Raw genomic sequence first — 20,247 nt, 5'->3', positions numbered from 1 at the left:
TTCCTGCTCCGTTATACAGCGGAGGAAGAAGGTTCAACGGCTCTCAATGTCACAAGAAGCACCGACGGACGACGGCTAATTCCGCGTTGTGGGAGTTGGAGACGAGCTCTTTAACGTTTTAAGGGAGGCTGAATTGGGTAGAGATAAGTTTAGCCAGTTCTAGGATGCGCGGTTATCGAAGGGTGTGTGTGTTAGTGCTCGATATCGTTATAAGGTGTGAGCGGCAAAGAAGAAAAAAAAAAGCCCTTCACAAGAATAGGACTTCGTCTCCCCTTTCATTGACGTTTACGACACGATTTCAGTGCCGCACGCTTCGTTGACGCCGGAATGACGTTCCCGTCCGTTATTGCAGCGTGCTTTTGAAACGGAACTTCACGGGGTAACCATCCCGAATGACATCGCTTGATTTGTTGAAAACGGGGTTTCCAAACGAATGTCGGCACAGTTAACCTTAAAGTCGGCCCAGGACGCACACTATAAACCCCCCCCCGTCCCACACTCCTCCTCGCTGCCCTCTCTCCACCTGTCCACGACTGTACGCCGCTCATAGCGACAGTTGCTTCGCGGCGTTAACGCGAACTCTTAAAAAAAAGGGAAGTGTACGCCGTTTTGTGACACTTATGGTGGTTATGTTAATTGTCACAAAAAGGCGTATACGTCCGATACGTTTCACAAATCAGGGATGATAAGCGACTATCATTCTCTGCAATGGTTAGACTTCATCGTGTTATGTGGTGAAGTTACCTTTATGTGAAGTCTGCCTAGGACGCACAATGCCCCCCATGCGATAGTCGTGACGTTGCCTGCCTGAGCGGGGCTGACTAAGGCAAGCAGTTTCACCACCACCATCACCGTCATCACATCACCGCCATCACCACCGTCATTGTCATCACTATCATCATCAGATAAAGGTAACGGTAGTGGTAACGGAAACAGAAACGGTATATTACCGAAATTGGAGATGGTAACGATAACGGTAGCTGAAACGCGTACCACGGTCCTTCATTACCGGAAACGGGAAATTATCGTCCGGTATTGAATTCGGGTAATGGCTATTCCTGTTGTGCGATAACGTTGAGTGACTTTTCATTTTATTTTTGTATTTTGATGACTCCATTCCCTGCAATGCTCTAAATGCTACACGAGAGCATGGAAACAAAGCGCAATATTGGATCTCGAGCATAGAAATGATCTCGAGGGTGCATCCCTCGCTTACCTACTCGTCCCAGTCCTCATAACTACACGACATCAACACACGAGACTTACAAAACACATACTACACGCGCTCTACTCCACCACAGCAAGAGGATGAAAGCATTCGATTTTTATTTATTTTTTTTACTTGTTTTTCATTTCACCATGGCTATATGACAGCATTATTTACCACTGAGAGCGTCCCCCATATGAATGCGACACTGGATGAAGGTCACGCCCATCTTGAGTTGCTGAAGACTGAAAATATGTTCCTGCATTTTTTTAAATTATGCAAGCTGCGCGCATCCCAACGACGTAAATTACTTGCTTAGCGTGTACGCGTGACACCGAAGCAGCACTTGGGCAAAACAGGGTGCTGACAGAGCCAGACGGGCTGTCCACCCCACAGTTCCCTATAACAACCGTTTCATTCCCGGAAACAGTAACGGAAACGTAACGGAAATGAAATTGAAAGGTTGGTATCAGGAACGGATAACAGAAACGAAGATATAGCAACGAAAGAAACGATGAAAGAAAAAAGTCACTGAGAAGGTTAGCCAGCTGTAGGACTCGAACCCACATCTTCTGAATTGCCGGTCCAGGGCTCTACAGAGCTCCAGGGCAATCCAGAAGATGTGGCTTCGAGTCCTACAGCTGGCTAACCTTTTCAGTGACTTTCTTATTTCATCGTTAATTTGTTAGACATTTTGAGGCTTTGTATGTATTTGTCCTTTCTATGTTGTTCCAGCCTCAGAACATCAGTTCTCTCTTCTTGAAAATACAGCAGTAACGAAAATGGAAACGGTAACGAAAATACGTTTTTTACCCCTCCCTGATCAGCATCATCTATATTAAGAGTGTAGGTGAGTTAATTTAGTACTGAGGAGGCAGTGTGTGTGTGAAGCACGCACTCCTATAAAACAAAATAATACGCAGAAGGTCAACCATTGCAGAGGATGGGAAAAAGGAGAACGCATGGAGATCGAACGTCTGCCACCCGTTCTGCACACCTGCTAGGCTCGTGTTATTTTTCTGACAGACGTTACATGGCCAACTCTTTTGGTGTTGCTCTACAGACCGATGGCATCGATGCCGATCCCCTCTCTGAACAGGAACATCGAATTCGAATCCTTCGAGTCTTTCACAGATGTCGGTGCGCAAAATACATTCTCGATGAGCGTGATCGTCATAAACTGTCTGGAGTAGAGACGGCTCATGGACGTGGGAGCCAACGTTTCCGTTTCATTTGTCTTCATCACCTCCGCAATAATATCAGATTTCTTTTTGAGAGTTTTGAGTATCGAACGATTAAGGGACACGTCAATAGCGAACCGAGTTCGAGATCAAACTCCCGTAATATTGTTAAACCAGTAGATTTAGAGGGTCCACACACGTTGCCAGCATTGTAAGTCCGTCTATAACAATTACCGAGAGAGGAGGAGGACAGAGAAAGAAGGACCAGGGTAGGAAGATGAGCACGTGACAGTGACTATGTGACAAAACATTGCCCCATACGATTGCCCTATGAAGGTACTGCATTCAAATGCGTTTAGCAGAATGATTAGAGGACCAGACGATTTTTTTAGTTGAACGGGAATTGTGTCCCGCACTCCCATACTTTAAAGCACTTTCAGCTTCAAGAATAAAATAAAAGTACGTATTGACACATGACCAATGACTACCAGCTACTAGATTATTGCGATCATGTCACAGTCGGCAAATCCTATGTAGGAGCCAGTCCGCACTATCCGCTAGGGGCGCTAGGCGTCGGTCCGCGAGATCTCCATCATGATTGGATAACGGAAACTTGAATTTCGAGGATGCAGAAGCAGACGACCATAGCAGACGACAGCAACAGTACCCATGAAAACGCGTAGAATGATTATGGTAATCAAATTACAACTGTATATAGTGGGACGTGGACCGCTTCTACAAAAATCGTCGGGTAATCTGAAGTACAAAGTATTACAGCCAATCCAATCCAATCCAATCCAATCCAAGCCATAAACGGGCTGATGAGTAGCACTGTCGCTAGCCTCCAAATGGGGTTCCTTGAAGGGGTGCAAATGACATGATCGCTATAATCTAGTAGGTACTGCACTAAATTACTGCGCGCTGCAAACTTTATACCACAGTCGAAGAGGGATTATTTATGGCTTCTGCTTCCCGCAAAATGATGAGGGGTTGGCGCTAGGCAAACTGGTTAAGGCCGTGTTTGTTAAATGAGTTTTTTTTTTTTTTTCCTTTCTCAGCACGGTTCGTAGTTTCACAAAGTGCGATGTGGCACTGGTCTGGTCATCGTTGACTAACGCGAAGCAATTTATGACCTAATTAAGAAGCTGTTTTTGCTTTTACAATCAAGACTGAGAAGTAATTTATGGATAGCAGACGTTAATCAAGCATGCCTCGATTAATTGCGTAGCCCAACCGGTATTCATTATGGTCATCTTCAGGTTAGTTATACCCATCTCGTTTGCAATAGGAGTAACCAAAATAACATTTGAAGAATAGTGAATCCTTAATAAGCATACTGATACTTATTTTAGCTCAAATATTACTGCATATAGAAGAGGAAATTGAGCTCTTCGAGGTTGTGATACACTCTGCAACGTTATGAGCAGTAGGTCAACCAAATCGCTCCTCCTTGACGACGTATCTATACAGGATAAATTCAAGGATGAAACAGCAAATGAAAAGTACGAACTGATCGAGAGTGCTGTTTGCGTTACAGATAACAGGTATGGATAACCATGAAATGTCCATATTGTAGATTGGTTTTCATGTTGAACTATGGACCATGATTGAAAAAGGAAAATAACGCACCAAGTATTACATAGCCCAATATAACGGAGCCTAACGCTCAGAACCTTGTGTGCGACAGAAACTTCATCATCCAATGCTGTTTCTCTGTCTTTGCTCCTTCGGTGTTGCGTCACAGAAAGTCTAATTATCGCTCTGCATCTTTCTGATTGGTTACTTCCGCTTTTGCTGCACGAGCAGAATTCGTGCAGAATTATCCCTGTGGATATGTAATGTGACGTGTTTTACGTGCCTGGTTATCAGGCATTAACACGCGGTGTTCCGCTTGAATTAAAAAGGATTATCTTCGTGGAGCATACTCCACGCCAACAATACACACGCCAACTTTTAAAGTGGTCGGGGGTGCCCTCAAAAACTGCATTGGAAACAAAATTTCAGTATTCGTCTGCGCTGATCAGACGCTGAGAAGATCATGGTTATTTACTTTAAGCAAAGGGACAAGCGACCCTTCATGCTCTTTGGTGATGGAGAACAGTTATATACTCCTTTTCTGGGAACCACGTTACATATACTGCTTTCGAGCCGGCAAGAACGGTTATCGCCCTGACCTACGCCCTTCTTCTTTCTGCTGTTTTTTTCATCTTCATCGACGTAATGTAGGAGGAGTGGAACGAATAAATATTGAGCCCTGAATCCAATATTCGACGCCTTCTTGGGCAGGAGCCCATCAATGTGTTTTACCTCTCATCCTCTGCACACTTAAGTCAGCACTTTGTAAGCATTTACAAATTCCATGAATACCTAATACGTCAGGACTCAAGCAAAATCGTCGTCGCCTTAAAGCCCTTCTGAACCTTTACGGTGTCAAGTAATGTGCACGATCTCTTTGACTCGGCAGCCTATCCAATCCAAATCGAATTGATCGCTATTTTTTTTCTTTTTTCGCGTCCTCATAATCTGGTATAGTTTGAACGAGTTGGTCCTGTTTCCAAGAGGAATCTGACGTATTTACGAATCTGTATTCCAATAAAGATACGGAAATGAGTAAAATTTGCAATTCCCGCGGTTTATAGGCTCTGTAAGAAGAAAAAGAAAACTGATTTGTGCCATTTCTGTGAGCCGTAGCAGTTGCGTAACACTGCATTGAAACGCGTTTATTAGCACACTTGCAGCTTCCGTCTGGGCACCCACCTACAAACAATCCATAAAGGACGGCCATCAGGGGAAACCTTGATCACGATTTGTGCTCTTCTGGAGGGATTGAGGGCCGCGGCAAACGAAAGCAGAATGACGATGTTGATTATGATGGTAACGAAGAAAAATATCGAAATGTAGGCCCCACTTCTTTGTGAGCTTAGTAGTGCTCCTGTAAGGTCTACTACTCGTTGATGTTGCAATGGATATGAACCTATGAAGGAGAGACCCTACCCCTTCAACTGTGAACCGAGAAGCCGAAGTTCCTTTTCGGTTGTAGAGAAAGTTTGAACACAACAACAACAACTTTCTTTTGGTGGTGATGATGATTATGATAATGACGGAAATGTTTGAAACACTTCATAATGCCCATCTGCGGAGGATATCAGTTTCCTTTCTTCGTCGTTTCCTTCCTAACGGTCCCAAAAGACCGTTACTTGCATGAACCTACATTCCAAGTTTTACAGCAGAGGGAGTAACGAAAAGTTCCGCCAGTTAGGGCCGCGGGAGGAGTCACGTGTTTACGAGAACCAGTGAGAACGGCCACAGCTCTCGCTCCTCTGACGTAAGAGCTTGATATATAAGTGTTGTTCAAACGCTTATATCTCGCTAGGTACGGCACGTTGAAACATATAATTCGTTTTTCCTCGATACATTGGCGTGCTGTATAATTACATCAATCAAATTGAACCCATTTTGTGTTTTTTTTAGCCTTCTGTGTTTCATTGCCTCAAGTGAGGCAAGAAATAAGGAAGGAAGTACACAATACCTAATCTTCACAATAACGAATTGCATTTGTCGATTAGAGAATGGCCCTGCACTACTATGTTCACTAGTAACTCCCGCTACTTTAAAAAAAAAAAAAAACGATAAGAAACATTAAGCTCACTTTAGTCCCCCGTTCAGAACACGACGTGTCCGGAGACATTTATCCATGAACATTACTTATGTTCTTTCAGTTAATTATTGGAAGAGGCAGTGGAGCGAGAATATTCCGTACCGAAAGATTGGTGAGATTAAGAGCACCTGGAGGAGGGCTAATCGCGCCGTTTTTACGACATATTACTCAGGTAAGCCTCACGTCGATAGTCGGTCAGGGATTTTCTCGCCGAATTGGCCACCTAAGTGCTTTGGCACGTTATAAATGCTCCACCTGGTTCTTTCTCGTGATGAGGTGTATGTGTGTTCTCGGTTGTAGAGATGTAATCTTCGGTTTGGGGGAAACTGAGAGGTAAGCAAGGTGCGCAGGACGTTGTTAGTATTCTCTGACCTTGTGCCATTTGGAAGTTTCGGTTGAGTGATGACCATTGAACAATACTGGCTTTATGCTCGCATACCACAAATGTTCTAGAAATTGTGCTGACTGTGTTATGTAAATCTTACTTCGCGAAATCCATGTTACGCCGACGGTCTGTATTATAGCTATTCTTCGACTCGGGCGAAATCGTTCTTATCACCGAGAAGTTTGGGAGTCGCCCCCTGGTGTTCACTGAACGAACCCTGTTGTGGGGATGTCGCGTGGATTGCGTATCAAGGCATTGGACGTGTGAGAGGCTGTCCAGCGTTGATATTTACTGGTGATTCGTGACAAGAACCATATATATGTGTTCCAAGTAAATCGCACTTTCATTCCAATATGACAGTTTTTACTGTAAGTAACAGAAAGGAAGGGATGGTGTGTTGGAAAGAATTAGTGGTGGTGGTGGGGGGGGCAGTCATTATTACAGTTACGTTGTAGCAGTTTATGCACCATCGTTGACATGTGTTAAAGCTGAAAAGCAAGATCCCCCCTGTAGGGGGTTGTACAGGAAAGAAAGTCAGGGGGTTGCTGCCAAGCATTTGGGGGGTGTAGGGGGTCCGGATAAATCACTGATCAGCGTGACCACCGTGAAATCACTGAAGCGTGACCTACTTGCAGAGCGCATTGCTCATCAACTGGCGTTCTACCGAGGAACGTTGCGTGCAATCCCACGCACAGCACGTCATATTGCCGACCAGGCTCAAAGCGCCAGCCGCTCCCGTGGGTATCTTCTATCTTCCTATATGCTGATTCGTACCACTGGCCAGGAATATATTGGTGTTTAGATGTAGCAACGTTGTGTCTCTTTGAGAATTTCGGCGTGCTCCTGTTGCGTGCTCCTCCTAGGGGACGCCGGCAAAGGCACTAATGCTTTTTAGCAGATAAAATGAGGATATCCGTACGCATTAGCGGATGTCAGCGCACTCGCGCACGCCTTTATTCGCATCGTCTTCATCTATTTATTATTGTTGTTCGTGGAGAGAACCGGACAAGAGGAAGCTTTCAAACCAACGCCACGCGAAATATTTTCTATCACACTAGACACACTGCCACCCACCAACTGGCAGGTGTTCGGTTACTAGTGCCAGGTGGCATGGAAGGAAATAACCGAGGCAGAGCACGTAGGCTGAAACGTCAGTGTTCTTTCAGACGCATAAACATCCACATGAATCGATGGAAGAGGCATACGTGGACGCCTGCGATAGTGGAAGATTCGTTTCTTGTTTGCGTCCCAGCATGGACGACGCGTGCAATGAATTTTCCATTGCCAGCACGGGGGTGCCCTACCACGTACTGGTTACAGACGTTAGCGTGCAAGGCGAAAGCATATAGTATGCTGCACGGGTCCTGGCTGGCCGCACCACATTGCAGACGTCTGCGTACACGCGACCATAAAAATGGCCGTGCCCATGCATGATTAGCGGCCGAACCGTTCGTTTGTTAACAACGCGATGTCTGTTTCTGTGTGCCGTTTTGTAACTTCTTTCGACCTGTGTGGTTAGTTTTATACACTGTCATCGCAGGAGAACACCTACACTCTAAGAAAAAAAAAGGAGCAAAATGGGGAGTAATTGCAGCTTCTATAGTCCCCTAGACTGCAATTGCTCCACATTTTCGTCCCATAACCCCGAAATTTACCGTAGCTGAAGCTTAGGGACCTCAGTGAAGTGTGGGACTTGTCCGGCCTGGTCGCCTCGTAGTGCCGCAGACTCGTGCAACAACGATTAATTGGTCGATCGAAAAAATAAGAAGTATGGAGACGTGAGCCCCACGAAGTCGGGACAGGCTACTCCTCTACACGTAAATGCAACCCAAAATGTCCAAGAGACATAACAAAAACAAACAGGGGCCAACTAATGAATGAGTCCAATTAATAAGACACTAGACAAAGCAGACAAATGTAATAATTTTCACTCTTTATTTATATTTTTTTTTGTATTACCTCTTCACATTTTGCTGAACCCTTCAGTGTACGGACTACTCTCTGCTGGAGAGTGAGAGTCAGCATGACAGGAAAGACGAAGACATTTTCCTTCTGTTATAGCGATTTTACGCTGTTAGACAACGGCATCATGCAAATTTGATCTAATATGCAACACAACACAATACAAATAAATTATTCCGTGTCAGCGCCGCGAAGCAACTGTGGCTACGAGCGGCGTGCAGACGTGGACAGATGGAGGGAGGACAGCAGGAAGAAGTGGGAGACAGGGGGGTTAGTATGCGTCCTGGGCAGACTTCAAGGGGAACTCTGCCGACATTCGCCTGGAAAGTCTTCGGAAAACCCAGGGAAAACCTGAGACAGCAAAGCCGGTGACAGGATTCGAACCCGTGTCACCTCCCAGTCTCGGCGTGGAAAGCGATCATCTTAACCACTATGCCACGGGAGCTGCTAAATAAATTATACCGTGAAATCGTGAGAGAAACTTTACACAGTGGTATTTCATATCTTGATGGTCTCAGTAAAGAACATGTGCTCAGAGACCTCCTTCTTGGAAGTTTGCGGCGAATGTACCTAGGCGGTTCCTCCGTACTAATCGATATCTAGGCTTTACTGTGCCATACCATCTGCGCACGCCTGTGTATCTTTAGTACTTTAGGACTGTCTTTAGGACTCCGCTGCGAAGTAACAACTGAGGCTTGACGGTAACTTGTTTTGTGAATGCTCATGTGAATGCTCAATGGTGCTCTCCTGTCCTTGCAAGAGTAAAACGACGTGGACGAACTATTTACCGTAACCGTCCATGAACTTGAAAAACACATCATCCCCACAGGACACAGGTCAGCAGATAATACAATTATTGTTTATAAAGCAGATATAAAATTATTGTTTTTCTAGTGCTGAATTGAGATAATGTTCAGAGCCCCGAATAACAGGAGAGTGTAAGCACTTACAGCAATCTCAATGTCACGCGTAGCTGCATCGCGGTTTCCTGTCCATCGGTGCTGCAGGGGGTTTAGAGTAAACGTAAGCGGCAGATGCATTCCCTGTTAGCGCAAGGAGCAAATACACAGAGCTGATGGAAGAAAGCGGTAGGAAAAACGACGAGATCAACAGGTGCGAAGCTTCGGGACGCAAGTGGCTTCGTCTAAATGAAGGAAGGCCTTTCCGAAGCGATATGATTGGCCTTCAACTGATCGACGATGGCGCTCCGGTGCGAATGCAACTAAATTCCATAGCATATCCCAGCAAGACTCATATTGCTTGGTTGCTTCTCCTGCGTACAATGCGCCAGTGCAGTGAAAGCACGCTTTACAGGAAACCGCTCGAGCGCTCGAGCGCTCGATGGCTGGTAATTTGAAACGTCATGTGTGCAGCTCGGCCCCCCGATTGGACGGCAAAACGCTACGTAGTCATGTGACGTATGCGTTGTGGAGAGAGGCTCGCTGGTTACTCATCTTTGAAAGCAGTTATACGGGTCAATGAGCTGACACGAGCCGAACGAAATGTATATTTGGGTATTATGAGCTGCGTTCTTTCATGGGGTATCATTATTTCAGAAATGTTTGGTGGCCTGTTTACGGCCCCTTTAAGGGAGCGCTCGAGATCGACTTCCGCTTTGTGAAAAAGGTAGCGTTAGACGATATTCATACGCTGAATGGCTTTCAGGCGGGAATGTTACAAAATCTTGCGTTTTTTGCATTTCTATATCTGTAGGCGAGGGTGCAAAAAAAACGAGGTTTTACTTTTGGTAACTATCGACGTCCTAACTAGATTTCTACAGGGTGTTTCACCTAAGGTGATAAAAAATTCTGACTGGCTACGTACTGGCCGGAGAATTGTCGGACTTTCGGCAATTACCTTCTGGAAACTTTTACCACCATTGAGGCAGGCTTTGGACAATTTTTAATTACGAGAAATTTATTTTTTTCAATTGAACTTTGAAAATTGCCAAGCGAACCTCACTTTTTTTTACAGAAATATGAAGTCCTTCACGGATAACCACACACCCAACCGAAACTATGCATAGTATCGCAACAGAAATAGTTTTAAAAAATAGTAAAAATTCGGCTTTAGCCCCGCCTGCTTGATTGTCGCAAAGAAAAGCGCACGATATTTGCGGGGAGAGGAGGAAGTGTTCTCGCCTCTTGTTTTACCTCTCTTTGCGGCGCGTTGACCTTGATGCTGGTGACAGCCGACTTATCACAAAGAAAACAAAAAAACAACCGTCTTATCACAAAGAAGCCAAGACAAATGAGGGCGGGGACACTTTCTATATCATCATATTTCTGTTTAAAAAAAAGTGAGGTTCGCTTGGCAATTTTCAAAGTTCAATTGAAAAAATAAATTTTCCCCAATTAAAAATTGTCCAAAGCCTTCCTCGATGACGGCAAAAGTTTCCAGAAGGTAAATGCCGAAAGTCCGACAGTCCTCCGGCGAGTATGTCGCCAGTTAGAATTTTTTATCACCTTAGGTGAAACACCCTGTATGCTAAAAGAAGTGAAAATAAAGCAAGGTTTACGCCAACAAATGGGTTTCAATCACAGCTTCCGTGCAACAGGAAATGGTGACCACCTTCGATGGCGTGCTGTGTTACCCTTTCTTTTAAAGCTCTTCTTTTCCTTCTCCTACTTTCTTCCTTTCTCACTTGTCATCCCCTGACAAAGAACTTTAAAACGAAAGAAAATGCGCCAAATTAAATCAGTAGCCTTTCTTCTAGAGTCGTGCGCCGCCTCACCTATAGGGCTGTCCTAAGTAATTTCGCGCCTGAATGCATTGCCAGCGCATGACCGAAGTAAAGGAGTCCTACGAAGATTCGAAAAAAGTGTGAGCCTGAAGGACAGGCGACCTTACATGTCTTAGGGTTTTTCGTCTCAAGAGACGTGCAAGGGTAATGATGATGGACACGAACAAAGTAGAATGGGGACTGTGTAGACATGGTTGGTATTTGTATGGGGCTGCCTTTCGTCGGAAACTACTATAGTGCATAAACGCTGAAGTTCGTGCTGAAAACGTGTAGAATCTAATACATTACCCATCGCAAAGTAGACTTAGTTTAGCGATTGCATAAAAAAGCGCAGAACTGCAGCAAGTATGATATCACCTTCTCTGTGTTTTAGAAACACACCTACTACACCTGGACTAGACAAGAAAAACAAAAAAATCTTCTTTATTTGCAGTAGCACTGTTTTGAAACAGACGAGATTTACTACAGTGAAGGATGAATCACGCCGCTTAAATTACTATGTTTGCTATTGATATGCTAGAAATATTTCAACGCAATCACTCCATTGTTCTGCTATTCCTGCAGTGCATGTCCGTTACTACTTATTCACTGCATTTCAACAGATGCGGAACCTCTATAAATTATTCTGTCTGTACGAACTAAGGGATGCACGATACGCGAGGTCCTCATATCTGCGTACCGTATGAGTTTAGGAATGCATATAGTATTTATGTGATATATGCATGACGTTGGATCCGAGCCTCATTTACAGCGGATTGATTTCTACATCAACATAATTGTTCTCCAAAAGTCCAAATATGTCGCGCGTATAAGCTGTCACAAATGAGACTGAAAATCGGGAGCAGGAAAAATTGAACCACGGATTTTAGAGCTGTTTTTGCGTAGCGCGATACATGACTTATTAGAGTACAACTTATCGGGAAATATAGGGGCAGGAGTGAAATGCCGAATGTGCTGTGATGCTGCATAAATGAATAGAAATAAGCTAGATTATGCAAAATCGCTGACATTGCTACGAATACTTTTATTTTGGGCGTGCGGGGGAACGCCTTCGCGAACGTGGCTGGTCCTGGTGGTGGTTTGTATAGAAACGGTTCGTGACACGGTATTAGGGTTTCTTTCTGATAAGGGGGGTGTAGCGAGTTCGGAGAATCTGGTTCGGTATTAGGAAGCCATGTGTGTGAGATAAATTTCTACTCTACGTAGTTACGGTTGCGTTGGTGTAAAAATCGTTGGTAAAAATCATTGGTAAAAAAAAATCGGCGCAGAATATTCTAGACATTGGTGTGAGCTTTCTCTTTCCGCTCCTTTCTAGAGTTCATAGGGTGTTTCTGGTTCTCTTCGCCGACATCGTGTGATGCTTTGCTGTTAAGCAATTGAGTATTGTTGAGTTGTTGGTGTTGAGTATTGTTGTTGTTAAGAGAAAAACGGTAGTCCACCAGTTGCCCTTTCCTAAGTCCTTGAATGCCCGCGCCTCGAAGATGATGACGGCGGTCGTCAAAATGGCTATCACACATTAAATGTTACGAACAGCACAGCGTCTATGATGGCAATGGTTTAATGAGAGAATGGCAATGCGCGTCACATGACCCTTGTCATCGTCGTCGCTACACTTCCCCCCTCCGAAGTCGTGAACCCCAGGGCACGATGGATGGTGACGCGACGACGGAGATAAGTAATGGTCAAGAGACAGTGGTGGAAGATGGCGTAGACGACGTGGATGTTAACGGGTTGAAATATGGTGGCGACGTGGACGACAACGCACAGGGCCAGGAACGATGTTCGGCAATGATGTGGACGGTGGGGTGATGAGGCGATGGGGACGCTGTGCTACTTGCTGGAAAGTCTGAGGTCCGAGGGCGGGAGCTGAGCCATCACGGGGTGCTGCTATCACGGGCGTCAGTTCTCAACGGGGCTGGGGGCTTCTGGTCAGGTCGGATCATCTTTGGTCTCGTAGGTCTGTTGGAAGGTCGGGGCTGGGGTGTCGATGGCCATGGCAGCAGCAGTTCCGTCGGGGCGAGCCAGCACCTCCACCAAAATACAGCGTCATGATGGCAACGGTTTAATGAGAGAATGACAATGCGCGTGACATGACCCTTGTCATCGTCGTCGCTACAATATCAACATCATCTTCATCTTCGCATTCATCTCTGAGTGGATTAACTACCAATGGAAAAACAAACAGACAGAAACTGACCTCATAGCTAATGCCTTCGGACTTGATGGCAAATTCTGGTGGTCGATGTGGCTACTTTTGGATGTGGTGCTCCAATATATATAAGAAAAATTGAATTGAAAGAAAAACTGAATACATAAATAAATCGCTTCCGCACCTTGCGAGGCAAGGCTGCAGCGAATGTTGCGCCGACCGAGCTTGCCGGATGCCCGCAGCGGCTTACATCGAGCTCTCTTGCTACAGGGCGATTATTTTTCGCCAGTGGATTCACATTGGGTCCCTTCCGCGCCGGATTTCTTGCTCCTGCGGGTTCAAGCGTTAGAACCGCATAGATGAGTCGATTTTATTATATGGTATCGCCTTTAGAATTAAGAAAATTTGGACACTCAATATTTTGTGTTGTTAACAAGATTACGATCAGGGATCGGAACCGTTATGTTTTTTTTTTTTTTCTTTTCGGTTAGGTTCGAGTCACGGTGTTACACCGTGGTTCGGGTTCAAGTTCCGGTTCAGCTCCGCGGCAGCGCAAAATATCGGTTAGAACCGGTTCACGACAGTGAATTTTGAGCGATTGCCATGGGTTAAAAGCAAGCATATCCGTACGATTCTCAAACAATGCAAATGTACGTTTGTTGCTGTTGTTGCTGGCACAGCAGTGGTTCACAGCGACATTGCGTGTTACAGATCTGCGTTTCAGGTGCAACGTTACGGTAGCATAGTGTACTTTCTGTGTTCACTCATCCTATATAACTTGTTATGTCCTGCTCAGGGACTGGCCGTTATTTTCACAGCCCAAAATGAAAACTTGGGGTTACTGGACGACAAAAATCGCGTACAAGGAAGCCTACAACTGCCAAAAGGACAACCTCAAAACTAACACAACTGAACACACGTCTCCATTTTTTTCTCCTATCATCATCAACAGCAACAACAACAACTGATTGAACGCAATAGCTGCGAGGAGGAAGTACCTCGTGGACTTGGGTTTCGATTTCGAATTTGTTTGGCAACCCGGCTCAATCCGCTGTGTAAATCGTAGTTCCGATCTCTCACAACGCACATTACATCGTAACCGTTTCGAGAACCGGGAACCGCCTAAATTTTTTTCGGTTCAGTTCCGGTTCGGTTCAACGCGAGAAAAAAATACTTTGGTTATATCCAGTTCCGGTTCAGAGAAAAAATACGGCTTTTTAGCGGTTTTCGGTTCGGGTTCAGCGTCGGTTCCGATCCCTGATTACGATACTGATGAAAAAAGAAAATGAAACAGCAAAGTAAACTAAATAAATTGTTCGTATCAAAATATTGAGGTCCCAGAAAAGTTTCTCGGACAACGTCAGCAAAGGGAAACGTGCGAGGCGAAAAACAGGACTAATCCGATGTTCTCCAGTTCCAGCGAAAACGTTTAAAACCGTACTTCGCTTACAATGCCGCTGCACAACGATGCAATCTATTGAGTGAACAAGAATGAGGTGTCTGGGAGGAAATGGAAAAAAAAGTGTACCCGCGTGGAACTAAACTATATAAAAAAAGAATGACGCAGCCCTGATTACTTTTTCCCTTTCTTTAGTCGTGACCTCCTCTCCAGATTTACCGTCTCACACCCGCAGCACTTCCGCTTTTCATATACCTCGATAAAAATGCTCTTCTCTATTCCCTGTAGACCGAGTGACTCACTTCTTCCTGTCTTTCTTTTATTCCCCTTTTTCGAAGCTCGCTTATGATGTTCCATCGTTTGCGCCCCAAGGGCCCGAAGCCAAACCGCACCTGGAAACGATTATATTAATGAGCTCTAGTGCATAGTACGCTATCGTCTTTGCGCACTTAAGGGATAGCGTTGACGCCCATTAGCACGTGCAGAACATAAAGAGAGCTTCGCGCGGTGTGCAGAACCACCAGCGCTATCCCTTACGTACGGAAAGGCGATAGCGTAGTAGTTCCGCGCAGTGCGCGAAGCTCTCTTTATGTTTTGCGCGTGCGCATAACCATCAACGCTATTCCTTACGTACGCAAAGGCGATAGCGTACGATGCACTAAAACTTTCTATTATCTTGACGATAGACTGTAGACTCTGCAACATGTCTATAACGTAACTGAAAGGACAGTTACTCAAATGTTTACTTATCGTTCTGTTGTCCTAGAAGCGATAGTTCGCAAGGGACGGTAGCGCTGTTTGCAAAAACTAGCTGTTACAGTTATTAGAGAGTTTTAGTGTATCGTACGCTATCGCCCAGTGGTTCTGCGCAATGCGCGAAGCTGTCTTTATTGTTTGCGCGTGCGCAGAACCGTCAGCGCTATCCCTTACGTACGCAAAGGGGACAGCGTACGATGCACTAAAACTCACTAATAACGGTCTACTAGCGCTCTCTAATAGAGTTTTATTGTATTAGAGAGCGCTAGCAGACCGTTAATAGTGAGTTTTAGTGCATCGTACGCTATCGCCTTTCCGTATGTAACGAAAGGCGTTGGTAGTTTTGCGCACGCGCAAAACATAGAGAGCTTCGCGCGTTGCACAGAACTACTACGCTATCCCTTACGTAACATCAGGCGACGCGTTTTTCCGCCTTCTTGCCCACCACAGCAAAATATAACCTCGAACCGGGCTTCTCGCGACGTCACATGTTTGTAACCAGAGTGCCGTCTATACCGCACCCAATCAAGCGCATGCGCGCCGCCTTGGGGCGTGTGCGACAAATTCGCGGTGATGCTATCAGCGGTCTGGCAGCTACCTATTGTAAAGATGTGAGGAACGGAATGCGTTTCAATGCGCTAGCTTTAATGGAGCCATCTTCCTTCTTTGCTCTCTCTTCTCTTCTTTCTCTTCGACTTTTACGGAGGGACATATATGGCCCTCGACTATATATGTATATATATACCCACCGACACACTTTCGCTTTCCGTTGCCTTCGGATGGGTCTCATAGTATAGACTGCAGCACGGGACATAACATTGACACGCCGTATCTTCCTATACGTTATACATGTTCCAACATCGATATAAAATAAAGAACCGAAAGGGAACAGGGCCTTCCCCTATAGTCCTACTAAAGAGGCTTATTTTTCATCATCTCAGGGCACTCTGTTCCAAACAGAAGGTTCTCTGCATGTACAACAACAAATGCGAGAAATGTACAACAGCAACTTTATTTTGAGATCATGAATGGGGTGTTTCATCCCCAGGGGCGATACGCGCAACTGCGCCAGAACGCAAACATTTATTTATTTATTCATTTATTTATTTATTCGCACTGGTGACTTTTTGTGTGTACGGTGTAAGCCCTTTTGGAGCATTTGTAAAGCAGCGACGCTTTTGTTGTGTCGCTGTATATTAACATTCTTTCAGTATGTTTCTTCTCTGTATATCATTTTCAGCAGTTTTTTTTTCTTTCATGTCGCCACAAAAACAAAATTGAGTAAAACAAAGCATAAAGAAAACAATAAAAGGAGTGAACCATAACCCAAAATAACTTTTCACACATCATGCCGGAGCTTTAGACCATGGGAGCATTCTCGTTTTGTTTCTTGTGTTTCTTTCCATTTTTTTTAACTGTATTCTATTTTTCTCAGTCTTCACGTTCGGCTTACTGCAGATTTTTGCCAGGTTGCGTTCTCCTATGAGCCACACATACACTCCAAACATTTTGTCCCGGAAGTGTACTGGGGGATTTTGAAAATGGGTAAGATTATCACCATATCGTAGTCGAGTATGATCAGCGAACTAGGGCTACCGGGAGTTTTTGTCTATCATTTTCCGGCATTTTTCGAATTGTATGTCACCCTGTTATGGTGGTAAAAGAGACATTATGCGCTTCAAATAATCGTGTTCGGTACTGGCTAACACTCTAGTAGATTAAAAAGTACAGGGACCTCGGGCCCTGTTGGCATACGCGTCTAGCCCTATACATCTCTGTTAACCTCGTGAGATTGCTGTGTCCTTGGCCGACTGACAAGAGGGATGCTGCCTTGTCAGCGTTTGTGACATTTATTCAGAGCAGCGCGTTTGAGTCAGTCTATTAGGACCGTGTGATTCACTGTGCGCTATAGGTTAACCGAGGATTTGGCCTTTGACCGATATTTACAGCGAAAACGGCGGGTTTTTCTTTTTCTTGGGGGAGGGAGGGGACGTTGTGTTTATGGGAGTTGCCGAATTTGCTGTGTGACGAATTTAACCTCTCCCTATTATTTTTTTCGCCATCACCATCATCATCACCATCATCATACGCATGCATAAAAATTACGCAGCCGAAAGTTGGCCTGGGCCTCTCGTACAGTATCGCATATCAGATACCTTGATATCGTATAAGCATAATGCCGCTAAAATGTTAGCAGTGTACGCGCAATCAGATTTTGTCATTTCAAATTGTCTTTCATGAGCTGGTTGTCGTCAGCGATGTAAAATGCGGTATCGCTATTCACAAATATTCACCTGCTTGCCCTGTAATGCGTTTTATGCAACGCAAAGCTTCAGGACGGGCATTACCGACCGGTAATAAATATATTCACAGCCTAAGTGGTCTCCGGTTTCAAAACACATTTGCAGAAGGTCGGGATGTATCGCAAAGAGAAGGTAATTTAAACCAAAAATAAGTCTTCGTGTAATACAGGACGCTAGAGTTCGCGTCGCGCGCGAAAAATAATCTGTTAATGGATCACGGATCAACTTACATATAGGAGCGTGCAAATACACACAATGATATTGTTAGCATACACGCGTAAGTACCGGTAGGTTTTGTAAAATAAAACTATCGCACTGCACTTACACGGCAGAACAAGGTTTAAAGTAGCACAGAAGTCATTTTTAACACCCTGTTTTCTTCCTGTAAATCTATTAAGTAGGCCAGTAAGATGCACCATGCGAATCACGCCACAGAGTCATAATTATCGCAGAAATTCAATTTAAAGTACGCTGCAAAAAGCGACCGTGCGCAACCGCGGTGGAGAGCAGTACCGGCCTACGATCTGCCTAGGACCTCGCGCTGACGCTACAAGGATCACGCTCGCTGATTGGTCCAGAGAAATGTCTGCTACTCCGCTGTCGTCTGCTACTCAGCTGTTCGTGGTTCTGAAAAAAGCATTGCTATTGGCTCGGTCATGATTCGGGCGTTCCTTCTATCCCCAATTCTCCGGGAGAACTGGTTTACGGCGGCAAAGGGACAAGGCGCTGACCCCTACTTACCGGGGAACTAGAACGCTTTCTCCGTGAAACGTCATCAGTGACGTGACGTCATACCTCCTCCTCCTCGTTATACCTGGTGTTGCGAGTTAAGGGAGAACGCGTGGAGCCATGTTCATGTGAGTTTTTTTCTGGTAAACAAATTACACACATCAAAACCTTTCGCGCTAATCGGTAAAATGAGACACGCACTTTCATCAGACGTCTTAACCTGAATTTTTTTTTTTTTTTGGGGGGGGGGGGGAGGGGTGGCCCTCTGTACTTCTTTAAGTATATAGAAAATGTACTTAAAGGAGTCGTGACGCTTTGATATATAATTTTCATTACGTGATAAACGACCTGTTCTGCACGATAGAGTATGGAGGAAAAAAATAATTTTCGCCTTTCCGAAGAAAGTCCTTCCGCGAGTCGTACTTGGTGAGGTATAGAAACGCTTGAAGTCACATACGCGTCCAGCCCTGACATCAGACGAGGGACAGCTACGGCCATCTCCATTGGTGCTAGTAAGCACGTGACCTCTTACGCGCTGCCTATTGGAATGCAGGTTGAACGTGAAACTTAAAATGCAGGTTCATATTGATGTAACTAATTATCTTCCGCATTTATCCGGGATGCGGGACCAAACCCATTGAGAATAAGATGTGGCCGTCAACGTCAAGGTAGGTGACAAAGTCACCGTGCTGAGAGAAAAGTCAGATCTGCTGTATTATTTTAAACACTGAAAATTGATAAAGCTCATCCCTTCCGGGATTGCTCTCAATTTGTCCATGTAGATACACTCCTAATATGCTGCATATGAGATGTACTCCTGAACCACCAATGAAGTGTGCGCTTTTTCTTGCAAGGGTTTTCTCCCACTTAGTCAAAGTGGGTCACTCGTTTCAAAGTCGGAGCACGGTCCCCGTGGCCGGAGGCTGCATGGTCTTTCAGGTTCTTAAATAAGAAAAAGAAAAGAAGCTGCATACTGATTATTAGAAGCCTGCCGTGTGCAGTGCTCTTTTAAAGATGGAAATCATATTAATGTATGGAGGCACCGTTCCGCATATCATTATGAACTCGGTTAGCGAAGGAAATATAGAAGCGCGGGAAGGCGCGTTGCGTTTCTTCATTGGCTTCTTGCTATAGCACTAGGAGGCTGCCTGGTACGGTACAGCTTCATTCCTGGAAGTGTGTCAGCACTTAGGATAGGAGTAAATACAGGCGTCAGAAAGGGACTCTATCAGCGGCTGGCTAAAGGAGTGTGCCTTAAAAGAGCACTATACAGGCATACAAGGTTCACTTTTGTTAATGCGTTGTCCTACGTTCTCAGCGGTGAACGTTTTCCAGAAATTAGTGCCACCAAAAAGATAATGACTCTAAAGCGACACAATATTCACTGCGGACTCTTTCCAGCTCATGCCCCGCTCTGCGATGCCCTGCCGACATTAGCCACACGTCATTTTGACGTAACGCTCCATCAACCAGTCAAAATACGAGACGCTTATACGTTGATTTATTCTAATATCGGGAAGTGAGGTGGATTCTAAACATCTCTCCACTTGAAATGCACAAGAAATGCCAGTTCAAACCATACCAGAAGTCAGCAATGTTTCATTTCATGTGCGCATTATATCTTCGGCGTTGTATTGCTCCGTGAGGTCACAGCGATGTCCCCACGATCCGTTCTCTCCGCGCGCCGCAGGTACCGCAGGTTGTCTCAACGGGGCACGTCATTGGATAGGAGTCCGAAATCTCCAGCGACTGGAATGCAGCTTCGCTACACGTGC

The 20,247-nt window shown here is 45.0% G+C and overlaps 1 protein-coding gene across 5 annotated transcripts in view; it reads left to right on the top strand.

Annotated features, from left to right (window-relative positions):
• LOC135399107 (orexin/Hypocretin receptor type 1-like) overlaps positions 1-20,247 on the top strand; it is a 109,730-nt gene that overhangs the window by 23,560 nt on the left and 65,923 nt on the right. Inside the window, exon 1 of one of the 5 annotated variants that reach the window (XM_064630813.1) lies at positions 6,135-6,218. The exons of the other annotated variants lie outside the window; for them this stretch is intronic. The gene's annotated coding sequence lies outside the window, so the exon portion shown is untranslated. Of the gene's footprint in view, positions 1-6,134; positions 6,219-20,247 lie in introns of those variants that run through there. 5 annotated transcript variants of the gene reach the window in all.

The sequence above is a fragment of the Ornithodoros turicata genome, chromosome 6 (genome assembly GCF_037126465.1).
Source record: "Ornithodoros turicata isolate Travis chromosome 6, ASM3712646v1, whole genome shotgun sequence".
Taxonomy (NCBI): Eukaryota; Metazoa; Arthropoda; class Arachnida; order Ixodida; family Argasidae; genus Ornithodoros; species Ornithodoros turicata.
The sequence above is the reverse complement of the archived record's forward strand: the minus strand, read 5'-3'. Positions and strand labels throughout refer to the sequence as shown.